This window comes from Idiotropiscis lumnitzeri, chromosome 1 (genome assembly GCF_059441095.1).
Source record: "Idiotropiscis lumnitzeri isolate Australia: NSW breed Sydney's pygmy pipehorse chromosome 1, RoL_Ilum_1.0, whole genome shotgun sequence".
Taxonomy (NCBI): Eukaryota; Metazoa; Chordata; class Actinopteri; order Syngnathiformes; family Syngnathidae; genus Idiotropiscis; species Idiotropiscis lumnitzeri.
The window spans coordinates 17072715-17088679 of record NC_142391.1 but is presented as its reverse complement, the minus strand read 5'-3'; the positions used below and the strand labels follow the sequence as shown (position 1 = coordinate 17088679).

The following is a 15965-nucleotide window of genomic DNA, read 5'->3' as shown; positions in this document are numbered from 1 at the left end:
AACAACACAACACTTGTGTGAAGTGCTATTAATGTATCACCTTAACAACATTAAACATGAAAAACGGCAACATGTTGCTGCACATGAAGGCTGTCACAGAAGGGAATTACACTCCCAGGGTTTGGGTTTGCTTGTCAGATTATCCAATTGCAGTATGGGAAGCATTTTGCTATTACGAGTAATTGGAAGACTTCATCTTCTATAGTTTATACCATCCATCCATTCAGTCTCTCTAACACTATTCCTCCCAAGGTGTGATAGTGGATTGGTTGGAGTCCGTCCCAGGTGACATTCACACATTTGGACAATTTAGATATAATAGATCAAACTAGCCCTAAGCAATCCCTTACTTTGTAGGTGTGCAGCGCAACTACAACTCATTATGCTTCAATGATGCTGAGCTATTGTATCGTTGCATACCCTTCATATATATATATATGAAGCAGCACATTCATGATGCTCACAGCTAACTATGGTTGGAATGGAATGTGTCACAAATGAATTACTGTGATTCAAGAACAGTGTGAGTACTGCAGAGGTAATGTCAAGATAAATTGAGAGCTTTTTTTAAAAGATGCATTACAACATTAAGAATGTTGAATTAATAATGACTTCTTGTCTACTTTAGAGTAGCCTTGATTAAACCCCATTCTCCAAGCTGATATAATTCATTCTAATTGAGATACTGTATGTTTCCTAATGAATAAAAAAAGGATACTTCCTTGCAGTCTCGTTTAATTTTAGGACTAATTTATAGCCAGGCACATCTACAAAGTATAAGACGGGACTGCTGGAATGCCAACAATTCAGCACAAATGTATGTAATGCTGCAAGATTTGCAACAGTCCAGACAACACATGGTTAGTGCGATCACACATTGCCATCAGACCAATTAACAGTCTTGAAATTTGCTATTTCGTAGAAGCCAATTACTTTGCGGTTATCATAGTGCAAAAGTAAAGCTGTCAAAATTTGACCCGAGTTTTCTCAAGTGCTTTCCCTTCTGCCTGACCATCTCATCACAATTTGCCCGCACTGTGGAACTTGAAGTAATGATTCTCGTTTGAGTCCCAATGCTACTGACCAGCCATTGTCTACACAGACCCAACACAGAAATCACAACACATTTAACAATGCAGCTGATGTCCTTTAAATGAAATATGCAGCCTGCAAAGTTTCCTTGTAAATAGTCATCACACCATTTTTATAATGGCATTGTGCGTCATAACCCTAACTATTCCAAACCGCATGACGCAATTATATAATTTCAATCGTCAGCCAGGCTATCGCTGCAGCTGTGTGGTGCAGTGAGTATAATTGGCAGTACTCTGTGAAGGTCACAATCGGCTTTCATTTCTTTTGCAATTAACCCAGTTTCTTTGCGAGGCTGCAATCTGTGGGGAAGCAATTAAAATCTCCGCTCCTCCCACTGTGGAGAGTTTACAGGAGGAAAAAAAAAAAAGTAGGAATTTGTTTTATTACACACTACATGCATCCACCCAAATGAAAAATAATAGTGGCAGGAAAAACACATTATACATACTGTAAGTACAGGGATGATTCCAGGATCATACGGTTAGTGGTGCTGACAGGTTTTGGCGCCAGAGCGCATTCGATGGAGCAGTCGGTTTACATTTTGCAGCTCACAAATCGTGCATGGCCGCATGCTCACAGACACACGTGCACACAAAAATGGGCGTTTCAATGATGGACATCCAATCAGTCAGTAGCACCTTGGCCCTAATAACAACACATTAGCACGTCAAAAGCGCTGCGTTTTTTCATTGCAAATCAAAAAGGTGATGCTGTCTGACTGCCTGTAACGTTTCATAGCTTGAAAAATGTCTACTTAGTGTTAAATGCAGCAAAAATGAGCCAAGGAAATGATAATAATGTGCTGATCTTGAGTGGTAAAATGAAAGAAATTTGCCAGCTAAGTAATGTAGGGCTCACGATACTCCAGTCCGCACACACGAGCGCTTGGCTTGCTCAGTGAGAAGAGGTGGCATGGATCGAGGTGGATCAAACCATTTTGGAAGCAAAAGGGGGATGATAGCGTACCTTTGTTGATCATAGAGGAGGTTTCTACCAAATATGTTATGTTTTTAAATGTTTCTCCAGCTTCTTTTAAAATGACATACAATAAATCAATTTTTAAGATATCTCACATTTTGGGCCTACTTGGATTTACTTTAAGAAAAGCAAGCAAAGTGACCTGTTTCATGTTTGTTGACTAGTGGTGTGATTTAACATATTTTTGTTCTCCATCAAGCTATTTGTTATCATGTCTAAGGACTTGTCATTTGACGATGTGAACAAAACGTTGAAGACACTGAATGTACATTATAAATATTTAAACATATATTGTCAGCCTGACTGTATGTGTGCAGGTACACTGACCTTGAATTCCCACTGTGGACAGAAAACAAGTCTCTCCTCTCTGTGTGCTGAAGAAGAAGTCAACCACCTCATCAGTTCACACTCAAACCTGCAAGAACACAACGAGGAGAGAGGACAGAAACCGAGAATGAGAAATGGACAGAGTGTCACATCTAATCCTCTTCCTTTAGGAGAGAATGTGGGATATAGATGCAGTTCGACAGATTCCTTCTCACAGGTAGCATTATATTGAAAGAGTCAGTCTTGTTTATCTAAATAAAGTCTCCATTGTAATGTATATCTGTAATAACGTGTTAAAGACCATTGGAATAGAATTTGTGTTTGTCAACTCGCTATTAAAGTAATTATGTTTGCTTCTTTGCTCCCTGATTATGTATTTAAAATTATAAACAAATGTGACTCAAATACAGAAGATACTAATTGTGAACTTCTCGTGGTTTCTTCCTCTTTTACGCAGGGCTGGCTGGCCCGTTAGGCCATATTGGCAGATGCTAAGAGCGCCAGGGACTGTAGGGGGCGCCAAACAGGTATTGTGTGCTGGGTTGGAAATTACTTTGATCGTGAGGATAAGCAGCTTGCATAATGGATGGTTGGATAATTCCATTACTTTCTATTAAGACTTTTAATGGAAAAGATAGTATGCCGATAGACTCAAATGCAAAGTAATGCCCAATCCCTGTAATCTGAAAAATTATTCCAAAAATGTCCAGACAAAGACGCACCTGATCCGCCTTCCCTCTGCAGCCCTTTTAGCTGATTTGTATCTCACACCCGTTTGATGGTGTGATGGCTAATCAGTAAATCAACTATTTTATTTTAATGCAGCTGAGCCGCAAAGGGGTTCTTATAATAATTTGTAGAGATTAACAGTACTCAATAGGATGTCTATTTCATATTGGCCTACATTTTATTTGTTGGTAACCTTTTTACTTGACAGATCTGCTATTAGAAGTCTAATGCTATTTCTCTTTTCACTTTATATGCCAGGTTTATAAGCCTAGTTGGAGTTGTGCATCACATATTGTTGTTATGAATAAATGTTTAATTAAAATTATTTTTGTCAATGTTATTAGTTAATAATAACAACATATTATACGTACTAATTAGTAGTATACATTAGTAGTATAAATACGTTCAACTTTAGCATTATTACCACCAAGCTGCAGTTAATTGCTAATCACCATTACACTGACCTTAGAGCAGCCGTGGGCAAACTATAGCCCGGGGGCAACATGCGGCCCGTTAAACGTTTTAATCCGGCCCACCAAACTTGAACAAAATTAAATGAATAAACTTCTTTAATGTTTTATTTTCTAAATACTCTAGTGTGTCAAACACAGGTATTTTGTTGTAATGCTTTTGTTCATTTTCCTTTCAAATTAAATGTGTTTTTTTTTTCTCTGATGAGGTGAGGTTACCAAAACACTCCATCCATCTGCTCTGGGTCCGGCCCCTCTGTCAAATTTTAGAAGCCATTGTGGCCCACCAATAAAAACGTTTGCCAGCCCCTGCCTAATAGTATCCAATATAATGGTCATATATTTTATATATATATATATATATATATATATATATATATATATATATATCAGTGACAGAGGGTAGGCGTCATAGAGGAATTTCACAGTGATTTGCCAAATGTGAGGTTTACATCATGCGATGATATTTGTCACCATCCCGGTGTGTGAAGTACTTTGAGACTCTTTTGTGATTAAGGGCAATATAATTAAACTTGACTTGACTTAAAGAACAGTACTTGTTCTTAGTCATCTATGTGGCTATAATTATCTTCACCTACGATGGCAGTTATACCAATGCAATACTCTATAATTTTGGACAAAAGAACTTGGTATACTTGGTATAAGAGACTTCCCAGTGGCCATTTTTTGGCTTAACACGATCAGCCTTTCAGAAAAAAGCCTAAGGAAAACCCAAAACACACAATGAGTTAATCCTTTGATGCCGATGGAAAGGAAGTCTAGTTTGGTGAGCTGACAGCTCCTGTGACATTAGGATGTCACATATGATGCATGACGAGTAGAGCTCAAAGAATTGTTTGATCATATTTTTCAGGAAACCTCTGGTCAAACTTGAAATTCTGGGACATTGAGAATAAAAGTGCTCAGAAAATTGTGATTCGAAGAAGTGTGTGTGCCTCTGGCTCCATTCAACAAGCTTGCTGCCGTGGGAAGCAGACATAGCATTTTAAGTAGTTTTTTTTTTAAAAACAAATTTGACACTCCACTACAATGAATACTGAATGTATCATATATACAGTCAAACGTTAGTGCCCCATTAATCAGAAATGTAGGCGGCCGCTCTGAAATTAGTGATTGGAAGAAGCGATTTTCTGCCAAAGAGGCGGCATGGAGAGTTTGGTGGGCTTTTGGAACGTTAATAGCCAAAGGTAACCTATAAATCATTCCGAGGTCTAATTAAGAGTGGCGTTATGCACAGAGCCAATGATGGTTAAATAAGATGCACAACTCATCTATGTTCACATAACGAAACCTGTACATAAATACAGGCATTTTTCGGGAAAAAAAATGGCGTAAGTAACTTGAAAAGTTCGTAAAGGGGTTCACTTTGTAACGTGACGTCCCACCGTATATTCAAATTTGAGTTTTTACTCTTGTTAAGATGTGTGCAAATATGTGGACAAAAATGTACACCTCATACAAATATTGTTGTATGTATTGTTCATTGATTCAGTAATTTGACTGTAATACATAATTATTCATGTTCATTTATTTAGCTAATAAACAATTTGAAGTTAAAATTTTATATTACTATAGACATAAAGGAGGTGGCAGTAGCTTTTCATGTTGGATGTTGGTGGCAGTTAATTTTTATTTTCAAATTGAGAGTAAATTGATTAGAACATGAAGCAAGTTGTGGAATCCCGCCCATTTTGTTCAAATACACGTTCAACTAGTCGCCAGTATCCACAAATATTATTCTTAATATTTCTGATTACAAAATTGTGTAATAGGGCTGCTTTTTCACGACATTGTGTGCCATTAATTGGTTGTTTTATACTGTCATAATTATTCTGTGTTGTCGTTTGTGACACAGATTTTCTTCAAATGAGCCAGAAATGAAACCGATGATGTTGCACAAGATGTATAAAATACACCTCATGACAAAAAAAGCAAGTACCACACCATGTGACACATCAGGCATACATTCAGCTCTTGGCTCTCAAAAAGTACCCAATGCAGAGCCCTTTGAGTGCCGTAGCAACCTAGCTCGATGCTAACTGCTAGGCGGCAGCTGCCCAAGTGTGTTTTGCTGTCAAAGTAGGAAAGAGCTGGAGGTGCTTAAGTCCTAATGGATCCTCCACTATAGGTTTTCTCCTGTGAGAACATCGTGCAGGAGCTGTGCATTTCTAGCAGGTAATTCATTCGTGGATGTGTCCGCTGCGTCAAGATCAGAATTCCCCAAGAAAAGGGCTTTCCAAATAAGAGATGTCATTTAATTGGCATTAAATGACTTCATTATTAACCCACTGATCTCAACAGCCCAGCTATTAATATATGATACTAGTTACAACTAGAACAGCAGAAGTATTGTCTGAAAATACATGGCACGAAGGACTTTCTTAGGGATCAAAAGATTGACAATTAGAAACCTGATGCAAATAAAATGAAGAGAGAATAGGTAAAAAAAAAAACAATTATGACTAAATTATGGAAATAGGGTATGGTAGTTGGAGTGATGCCAATTTTCTTCTTACTAATGACGAGAAAAACTTGAGCAGAACCATCAACTGCTGGAGACCATTTACATCTCTCTTGTGGGCCTGTGTACATACTGGTTTGCATGCTAATTGTACAAAGGAATTATTAATTATTATAATCTAAAAATCCTCTTCAGGCACAATTATGTTGAAATGGCACACCTTTTGATCCAACTGGTGCATTTGAACACTTAGTAAGATGTTTTCCTAGTTGTCGCTGTCATCAGTCAAACCGACTTGGAACCGTAGCTTGCATGACTTTAAATTTTATTAACTTTTACTTTATCGAGTTGTTGATGTTTCATTGTTGTTGGTTTTCATTTTGGTTTGTTGCAAAATGGAGTATATGTTGCATGTAGGGTTAAAAAAAAAAGGAATAAATTAAACTACAGTTCCCAAAAGGCTATTTAATAATTCCGAAATGAAACCCATGGACGAAATTAATTGACAAAGACAAAAATGGACATTTTTGCTCGACTTTCAATGAATTTAGAAATGCAAAATTTAGTTGTTATTTTTTTCTTTAAACCACTCTTGGTTTTATTTATTTTTTTTCCCTATTCAGTTTTTGTTATTTTGTTCGTTATCATAACCTTGGTTGTTGCAAACATGCTACCGTGAAAACAAGCGCCCATATTCTGACAGAAAAATGGTCCAGAACAGGTCTCAACAATGTACAAAGAACATGAAATGACAAAAAAAAGTAGAAAAGTAAAAACTAAAGGGAAAAATTAACAGAGCTTTTGTAACCAATTCAAAAGCTCCATCTTTTAACTCCGCATTGCGTTCTCACTAATTTAATAAAGCTTCAATCAATTCAGGCAACTGAATAAAATCATCTGTAACTGCAAGCTGCTCTGCGTCCAGCCAAAAAAAACATACTTCTCAACTACTCAAAGACAGGCTCCAAACCTCATTATGAAGATGGAAAGTGACTAGTCTGTACAACCCTACTTCAAACCATAATGTGAAAAAGTCTTAGATCAATAAAACAATTGAGGGCAATGATTTGGTTGACTTGTTTTTTTGAGGCAGGTGCCTGCAGTGTACATCCCACATCCACTACCCAGCTTCACTTGGAGAGCTGTAGCAATTATTGCATGACACCGCCATCCATTGCTGTTCTCCCAGAAATTCATAATTTATGACACATCCTTGTTTTTGCCTCTAGGGACCTGAATGCTATTATCCTGCTCAAGAGAAATCTGATTCGGCAGCCGCGATCTCAGTGGCTTCTTTGAAGCCCGCTTTCTTCAAGTGCTCGTCTACAGTTGCTTTAATGCTTCAAAACTGCATTGGTTGACAATCGGTAAGTTGGGGCATCACCGACTACCCTTTCACCTAAGATGACAAGTGTGAAGCTCTGACAGAAAACTGGGAAATCACAAGCAATGCGCTAAGGTCATTTTAAACGGTGAAACTAAGTTTATCAAATACTCTCTGTGGCTATCCTCGAAAATTGTTCATAATAACTGATCACATTTCGTGTTGTGGTTACTGCACATGCTGGATCCTGTAGATGTTGGTGCACATTTTGGGTGTGATACCATGATGTGTAGCAATACCCCAAATTAGGATACAGTTTTCTTCTTTTCATCTTTCTCTTTTATAATGTCAAAAATGTTTGCCGCTGACCCGCTCCATAATGAGGACAAGGGGTACTGGAACTGGATGGATGGATATACTTTATGCTGTCCATAACTCGGACTGGATTGGGTGCTGTTGGTTGATTAATAAAATGCTACAATACCAAAAACAAGATAATTTAGGCCCCCCCCCCAAAATATATATATATATATATATATATATATATATATATATATATATATATATATATATATAAATAATTTGGCCATTGTTTTAGGATTAATAATATTTTAGGAATTATTATGTACCACTATTACCCTGGTCTGCCAAGTTTTCAGTGAGTACCTTATGAAAGGTTAATTGCATATGAGTCAGTACATTACATAAAGTAATGACTTATTATGTCACCACCCTGTGTTAACACAATCGTTATAGACTATCACAATACAGGATTAGCCTTGTTTGACTGTTATATACCTTACCTTAAGATTCAAATATGAACGCTGTCAGCCACAAAAATTATTTTCAGAATGACTAATCAAAGAACCAAAATGCAAATTATTTGGATTATTACGAAAAAAGCATGTGGTCATCATCCATTAGCCTCATATGAAAGTCAATTTATAATTTCATCAAGTACATTAGTAAAGATATGCTCTTATTAATTACATTTATCAATCAAAATGTATGTGAACTGGTTTTTTTTCCCTCTCTCAAATCATTGACTGTTGAGTTCAATGTGTAAACCGCCTCATTTATTTTGACCACAACACTTTATAGTCGAAAAACAAAATGCTTTGAACAGATCACCGTGCTGATGTTACACTCGAGCTGCTCACTGTAATGAATTTGGAAATGTGTACCCAGCAAAGTGTGCAATTACTGCACTGTCAAATCGCGTGTATTCCTCCACCTCACCTGATCCAAGTAGGAACACTTTGATGGGTTTTTTTTGTCATTCGTGTGCTAAAGTATCTCTGGCATCACAAAACCCTCTTTATTTCCTTGTCTTGACACAATCATTGCCTTTTTTCACATTATCACTACAGCATCTAACCTTAAATGACAGTTCTGTATAAGAACTTGTAAGCTAGGAGAATTTACTATTTTAAGCAAAAAGGGTCCTCATCACAATATGAAGTGCGAACACACTCCAAAATCGTGTACAAGGTCGTTCCAGTCCAGAACAATGGAGCTTGTTGCTCATGGCAACTGTTTTGAGTTGTTCAGGGTTAGAATAGTTTCAGTACAGTGACAGATACTCTGTCCAACATATTATCTACTGTATATCATGTATTGTTGAAGGCTATTATGCAAAAAAAAACACATTTGCAAATTATTAAGGAAAACTAAAGGCTTTTTGTCAAAAAGTGGTAAAAATCTATCGAACTAGAAACAAACACACATGCACACACATTTAAACATGCATGAGAATGTGCATAAAGCTGAGCCACCTAAACACAAATAGTGCGCCGCATAAATAGTACCTACAACTGAATTATACATTCGGATCACCACACTGAAGGAAGGGACACAGAGTGCATTTCTGCAAAACAAAGTCAAGCCACGGTGACCTGTGGAAATGTGCATTCAACCACTACTAGTCCTGACAACTAAATGGAAAAGTCACAGCACGCTTTCAAGACAACACAAACAACATGATGGAAGTCGAAACTCAACACAAGGAAAGAAAGCCAATCCTATTTTTACACTTCTACTCCCATTTGCCACAGAATTGTTGTACTGCAGCTTCACAACATAAACAATGAGTCTGCTGTTGGACGAATTCTCATGTTCATCAAAGGGTAGCCACAACATAAATAGCAATAAGGGCTGCTTACACAAATAAGGACATCGGGGCGCACACGATTCTATTTATTTACCGCCACGTCTTTGTTCTGCATTCTGAGCGCTTCTTTGATTGGCTACGCTCCGTTTATGTCACAGGTCATTGAGTCAAATGACTCAAGAGTACAGTAGTCTGCTTTCCTTATACACATGAATGTTTTTTTGTCATAAATGTTTACTATTTAAAATCGTCAGCCCCAACCCAATTCAGACCCTATTATTAGGACAACTCCGCTCTTAATACACTTAACAGGAGGACAAGCTTACATGCACTGTATACGCCAATAGGTACCAGTCATTTTATGCACAAATGAGAGTCTTTTTGCTATAGCCTATCATACCACTCTCTTTTAAATCGCATTGCTGTCTTGTAATGTCTGATACTACGCTCTAAAATTAGCTCAAGATGGGTCACAACATTTGTTCCCAAAAGTGGTCTTTGTATTGTGTCATACCTGCTGGTCCAGCAGAAGGTACAACATGAGCATGTTCACAATATCATTTGAAAACATTATAGGTGAGCTGAAGTCCTTTTTTGGGACATTGTTTGCATTTAACTCCTGCTCCCTATTCTGCACACTGACACATACTGCAGACACTTAAATCTTTGATATGCTCAACCAAGCCAACACAGACATGCACTTTGATAATAATGTATAGCGAGCTTAATGTGATTCTCATGTTCTTCTTGCCAGCCTTACCTGCCAAAAAGACATGAACCCATTTGGATCATGCATACCGCAGACCTTAAGGGAATGTGTGTTAGTGTACAGACTGAGACAATGGTTGAAAACATGTGCTAATGGCTTAATGGATGGTTTTTCCACAAGCCTAAGCAGAAATATTTTGACAAGTCACGTTCAGGGTGCAAAGTATAAAGCCATTGATAATGTTACATTTATATATATATATATATATTTATATATATGTATATATATATATATTTATATATGTATATATATATTTATATATATTTATATATATATATATATATTCCGATGACCTTTCTTGGACACACAACACCACAGCAGTGGTAAAGAAGGTCCACCAGCGTCTGCACTTTCTGAGAGTCCTCAGGAAATTCAACCTGGACAGGAAGCTGCTGCTGGCCTTCTACCACTCGTCCATCGAGAACCTGCTGACGTACTGTGTCTCCACCTGGTACAGCGGCTGCACTGAGGCGGACAGAGTGAGGCTCCAGAGGACAGTCAAAACAGGATTATTGGCTGCCCTCTCCCCTCACTGTCGGACATCTACACCGCCCGGTGCCTCAGAAGGGCTCTCAACATCGTCAAAGACAATACCCACCCAAACTCACACCTGTTTGACCTGATGCCCTCTGGCAGGCGCTACAGGTGCATCAAATCAAGGACCAATAGACTGAGAAACAGTTTCTTTCCAAGAGCCATCTCCATTCTAAACTCTCACACACACACGACCACCCTTACCTAGCAGAACAGCAACGTGATGTGTTTTTATATATGCTATTTAGTATTATTTTCCATTGCACTAACTATTCTCTTATTTATCTAATTTATATATTTATCTGAATTATTGTTGAATTGCACTGGAGAGGGGAGCTCTATAATCTCGTTGCACACTTGAGTACAATGACAATAAAGGGATTTCTGATTCTGATTTCTGAAGAAGCAGCTAAACCGGCGAAGGTGTGTGTCATATACAGAACGAGAGAGTGGCGTAACTGTTCAAATGCATGACCAGTCGACTCACAATAAGATTATATTATGCCTAGTGACCTGATTAAACATGTATATTTGCAGCTATGGTTGGACAATAGTTTTTGCAGGTGAATTTAACTTGTTTGCCGGACTTCGGTGCAGCAGCATGGAGGTCAACTTGTTCACGCGTCTGCCTCACGTGACTGAGTTCAGGGATTCAATTCCGTTTTGCGTGTTTTCCCCGTGTCTGCGTGGGCTTTCTGGGTGTACTCTGGTTTCCTCCCACATTCCAAAAACATGCATGAGAGGTAAATTGAACACTCTATATTACACCGACTTCCCAAAGACGGCTGGGATAAGCTCTAGCACGCCCGGCTGTATAGGTAGGTAGACAGACAATAGATAGAGAGAAATATTTTTTTTTCCTCCAAGGTAGCCTTGGGATTGGAGACCTGACTGTTCAAAACCACGGCTGGCTGGAATATAGCAATTGAGATCTTTTGTTGAGGACATACTATTCTGTTTCCAGAACACTGTTGAGGCACATTTTTAACAGCGCCAATTCAGATAACTCATCATGGGTGTGTGAGGACGACCAATGTGACCTCTATACCTGGCCAGTATGTGTTTGAATTGAATAATTGAGTAATTTAATAGACAATCTCCCCTCTGGGATTAAGATAAGTAAAATGGAAGTAAATTATTCACAGCAATAAAAGTTCATCATCATTCATCCATCCTCTTCTGCTTCCCCCTCAGGTTGCCAGATCAGCTGTCTACGTTGGAAATTTCGGACTTGTCTCAACTGTGACTGTTAAACTCTTCCCAGGGGATCCTGAAACCAAGAGACAAATGTCTTCCAGCATGTTCTGGGTTTTCCCCAGCGTCTGCACCTTTTGCACGATAGCAGGACCACCTCAACTGGGAAATGTCCAGGAAACTTCCTAACCAGATGCCTGAATCACCTCATCCGGCTGCTCTCCAGGGTAAACAGCAGTTCTACACCCTTCCTGGGTTACATTAACTCATTATGAAACTCATTTTGGTGCCCATCATATAAGCTGCACCTAGAAATTCTGTACATAAAGCTTATGAACTGAATCGGTGAAATAGGGCAGCCTTGGCAAGAATCCACCCCTAACCCGAAACAAATTTGACTTACTGCCTGCAATGTCACCCAAACACTGGAGCAATGTCTCTAAAATGATGGGTGCCTTGAACTGTGATTGGTGCATACGTACAAGCAACAGTCAGGTCCCACCCCTCAACCAACCCAAAGTGAGGGAGGCTACCCTTTCTTCCACCGTTGTAAAACGACGTTGACAACGAGCCTGTCAATGGAGGCAACTGCGGAGAGAAAGAGAGTCTCTCCAAGCGGAGGTGGCTCAGTTGGCAGAACGAGTCGAACAATGACCGAAAGGTCGTTGAATTGATTGTCCGCACGTCCTTTTGCAAGACACTGAACTACAAATTGCCTCCAGGTGGGCATTGAAAAACTGATCTCATTTGCCTTAGCTGGTTAAACAAAGAAAAACATAAAAGTATGGGTTGCTAATCCCAAGCTGTGAGTCAACACAAGCCTGACAATATATACCTGTAACCTCTCGACCTTGCAAATTAAGTCAGGCTCCTTCCCAGCCAAAAAGTTGACATTCCACAAGATTGAACCAACAAGGTACCCATATTTGGCAACCACCAAACGCATTATACCCAGCCCCTTGGCCACAGGAGTAGCAAGCGCATAGGAAGGGGAATCAATGTTCCCACTTTGAGCTGCGTTCTCTTAGGTGGAAGCCCACCCACCAGATGCTCGCCATCGAGCACCACCTCCAGCTCAGATGCCGTAGTGGGAGCCTCAGTAACTCATGTACGGTCAAGGGAAAACAAATTCCAATGCTATTTGGTTCTGAGCTGTGCTTTGTTTGGTCACTCACCTAGGACCTATTTTACCTGGGTGACCCGACCAGAAACATAAAGCCTCGACAATTTAGCTCTCAGGATTAAAGTGACACATAAACCTCTCCCCTATGGTAAAGCGACCCGTCCAAAGAGGGGATGTTTATAATCAGAGTCAGTTTAAATTGGCACTACATATCATTGCATTCCAAATAAAAGAAGGATCTGACTTAAGATTTTCACAAATGGCTTTAAGATCCTAATCATCTGGTGTGGCAGGGGAACAGACCACACCACTATCGTAATTACGCAGTACAGTGTCGCATCACCATATTGGCTTGCTGTCACTCTCCACGTGAGGTATAAGTCATGTGTCTTGCTCTCCTTATTAAGCTAATTCAAGGCTTTACCGAGTGACAGGCTGTAAATCCAAAGCTTAAAAGCACTACATGGTAGACAGGGGTAATGAGGTGAATCTTCTTTGTGATGCCTCAAAGAGGGTTCCCTCAACCCTCAATCAGGCCATGATTCAAGAATCTCACATGGCCTGGTAAACAGTTAGTTAGATGGACAGACAGACAGACTGATCCTGCTGAACATTGGCACTTATATAAAACATACGCACGTGCAAATTACATTGGTACTAAAATTCACCCCCCAAAAAGACTCCATACTGATTTAAGTTTTTTTTTGTGATGAGATTCACGACGAATTGACGCCCCCTTTTGGAGCTAGCCTTGTTATTTTTATCAATCTCAGCATCTACGTCACAGCAGGGTGGCAAGTGTTGTAATAGTGCTTGGTGTGTCAGTTCTGCAGTCTGAAACGGCGACTAATTGCCACCCAAATTTAAATGCACATTATTTTTATGCCCACTCCAGTCTGTGAAAATATCAAACCATTCTGCGTAATATTTTCGATTAAATGACAACTCATAAGAGCACAAACCATGATCACCTCCACAAAATCAAAAACATTGTGCCAGTCGCGTCTTCACTTCCAGAGGTTGAAGAGGACCAGAGTATGAATACACACCAAGCCCGGTGGTGACTGGTTTTAGTTTTCTGACATTTTGTTACCCAAAATTTTGTTAAGTATTAGGAGACAGCCAGCAGTTGGCTGGTGGCTGCCGCCTAGCAACCAGGCATTGATGTTTACCCCCAACGGCTACAGTAGTGTGGTGTAGGCGTAGTGAGTGGCCGTGGTGAAAATAAAGTAAGTCAAGATAATGCTTATGGATAAAACTCAAATATATAACTCCTCCTTGTCCTATGAACAATTAACCTTGGGAGAAGCCTCCAGGAATGCTTTGTGTTTGCGTAACTTGGTGACTCAATTATTGTATTTTACAAGGAGCATTAGAGCTCATTGACCAAACACTTCCGGCTATTTACTTCATTTTCCACTCTCTTCTTTTGTTAGGTTTTTACCTGGCTGTTCCTGTTTGGCAGTCATAGCAGCAATTTTTAGGATTGCAAATAGTGTGTGGTAAAGTCAATGGATGTGATAAAGAAGAGCACTTGGACACTTGTTGGGCTTGGCAAGGTCATGGTTGAGTTTTGTGTGTGTCCATTTCCTTTTTACTTTTCATTGGATCCCTTGAAAGACACTATATACAATAGTTATTTCTTGATCTTCCTCCTGTAAACTTTGGGAAAAGTCGTGCTTGCTTTTTATATGCTTTGCAAAGACTGCAAATCTGTCATTGTTAGAGTAAATGCAGTGTGTCTTCAGGCTGCTGCGATATAGTCTAGTTTCCTTTTCAAAGACAGAAAATGCTACCGTTGGGCTTCAGAACACAAAACAAAAACGAAGACCATGCAGCAACAGTATTAACAATATTGGTCAACTATTCTTAATCAGATTGTATTAATGTATTCAATACATTTTGTAGCCTGTTTATATTCGCACTCTAAGAACTTAAATAGAGATGGTAATCGAAGTCAACTTATCCCCATGAAATAAAAATTACTAAAAGGCATTTCATTTTTTGAAGATTGTCTACGTCTACAACCTTTCACCATGAAATCGAATCGAATCGAAAAGCAAATCATGGTCAACATCTTGTCAACCTAATTTAGGACTACCAAATCTTGACAAACTAGTCCATGTTCAGACAGACAAATCTGAGAACAACATTCCAACCTTAACCCTTAACCAAAATTATTTATACAGTTTTTTTTTTTGAAGAAGAAGTATGTCTCTCTTTGTTTTTGTTTTTTGTTTTAATCTGAGTTAGACATCTAACATCTGAAAGCGTGGACTCACTCTTCTGTCAGTTCCCTACTACAATTATAATAGGATGATGAGGTCCATTCCATCTAGTGTGCCAATTTTACACACCCAACAATCCATAACCGCATTAAAACTTTGTCTTATTATTAGATATGACCATTTTTTGGAGGAGGGGGATTGCAGTTTAAGCCAACCTCTCTCCTTCTTTATCCAGTACGTGCATTTGGACCCCCCAAGTAGCAAACAAGGAGCTTTGTCCACACACACTAAGCTGCTCAACAGCCTTTCACTGCCATCCTAACCTGTTTATATTAAGAAGGTAAAGAGTGGCGGCCTGTTTCCAAGAATAGTGGCCTCCTTTCCACGACCAAAATCTACACGAAGGAACAGTTGGTTTTACCTTGAGGCCATGATAAATTTGTAAAAGGAGCCAGTAGTACGTCAGTGCTCTGTCCAATTTAATGCATACGAACGATTGTTTTGTTGGACACAAGCATGCAAATGTTTGAATATTTGCGGGGGACATTATGGCTCAATTAATTTGGTAATGAGAATCATTAGCCAAAACTAATAGATATTCG

The 15965-nt window shown here is 39.0% G+C and overlaps 1 protein-coding gene across 2 annotated transcripts in view; it reads right to left on the bottom strand.

Moving 5' to 3' along the window:
* The window catches only part of LOC148343448 (leucine-rich repeat and fibronectin type-III domain-containing protein 2), a 140322-nt gene that overhangs the window by 84261 nt on the left and 40096 nt on the right, over positions 1–15965 (bottom strand). Inside the window, exon 2 of one of the 2 annotated variants that reach the window (XM_088293715.1) lies at positions 2401–2488. The exons of the other annotated variant lie outside the window; for it this stretch is intronic. The gene's annotated coding sequence lies outside the window, so the exon portion shown is untranslated. The remainder of the gene's footprint in view (positions 1–2400; positions 2489–15965) is intronic. 2 annotated transcript variants of the gene reach the window in all.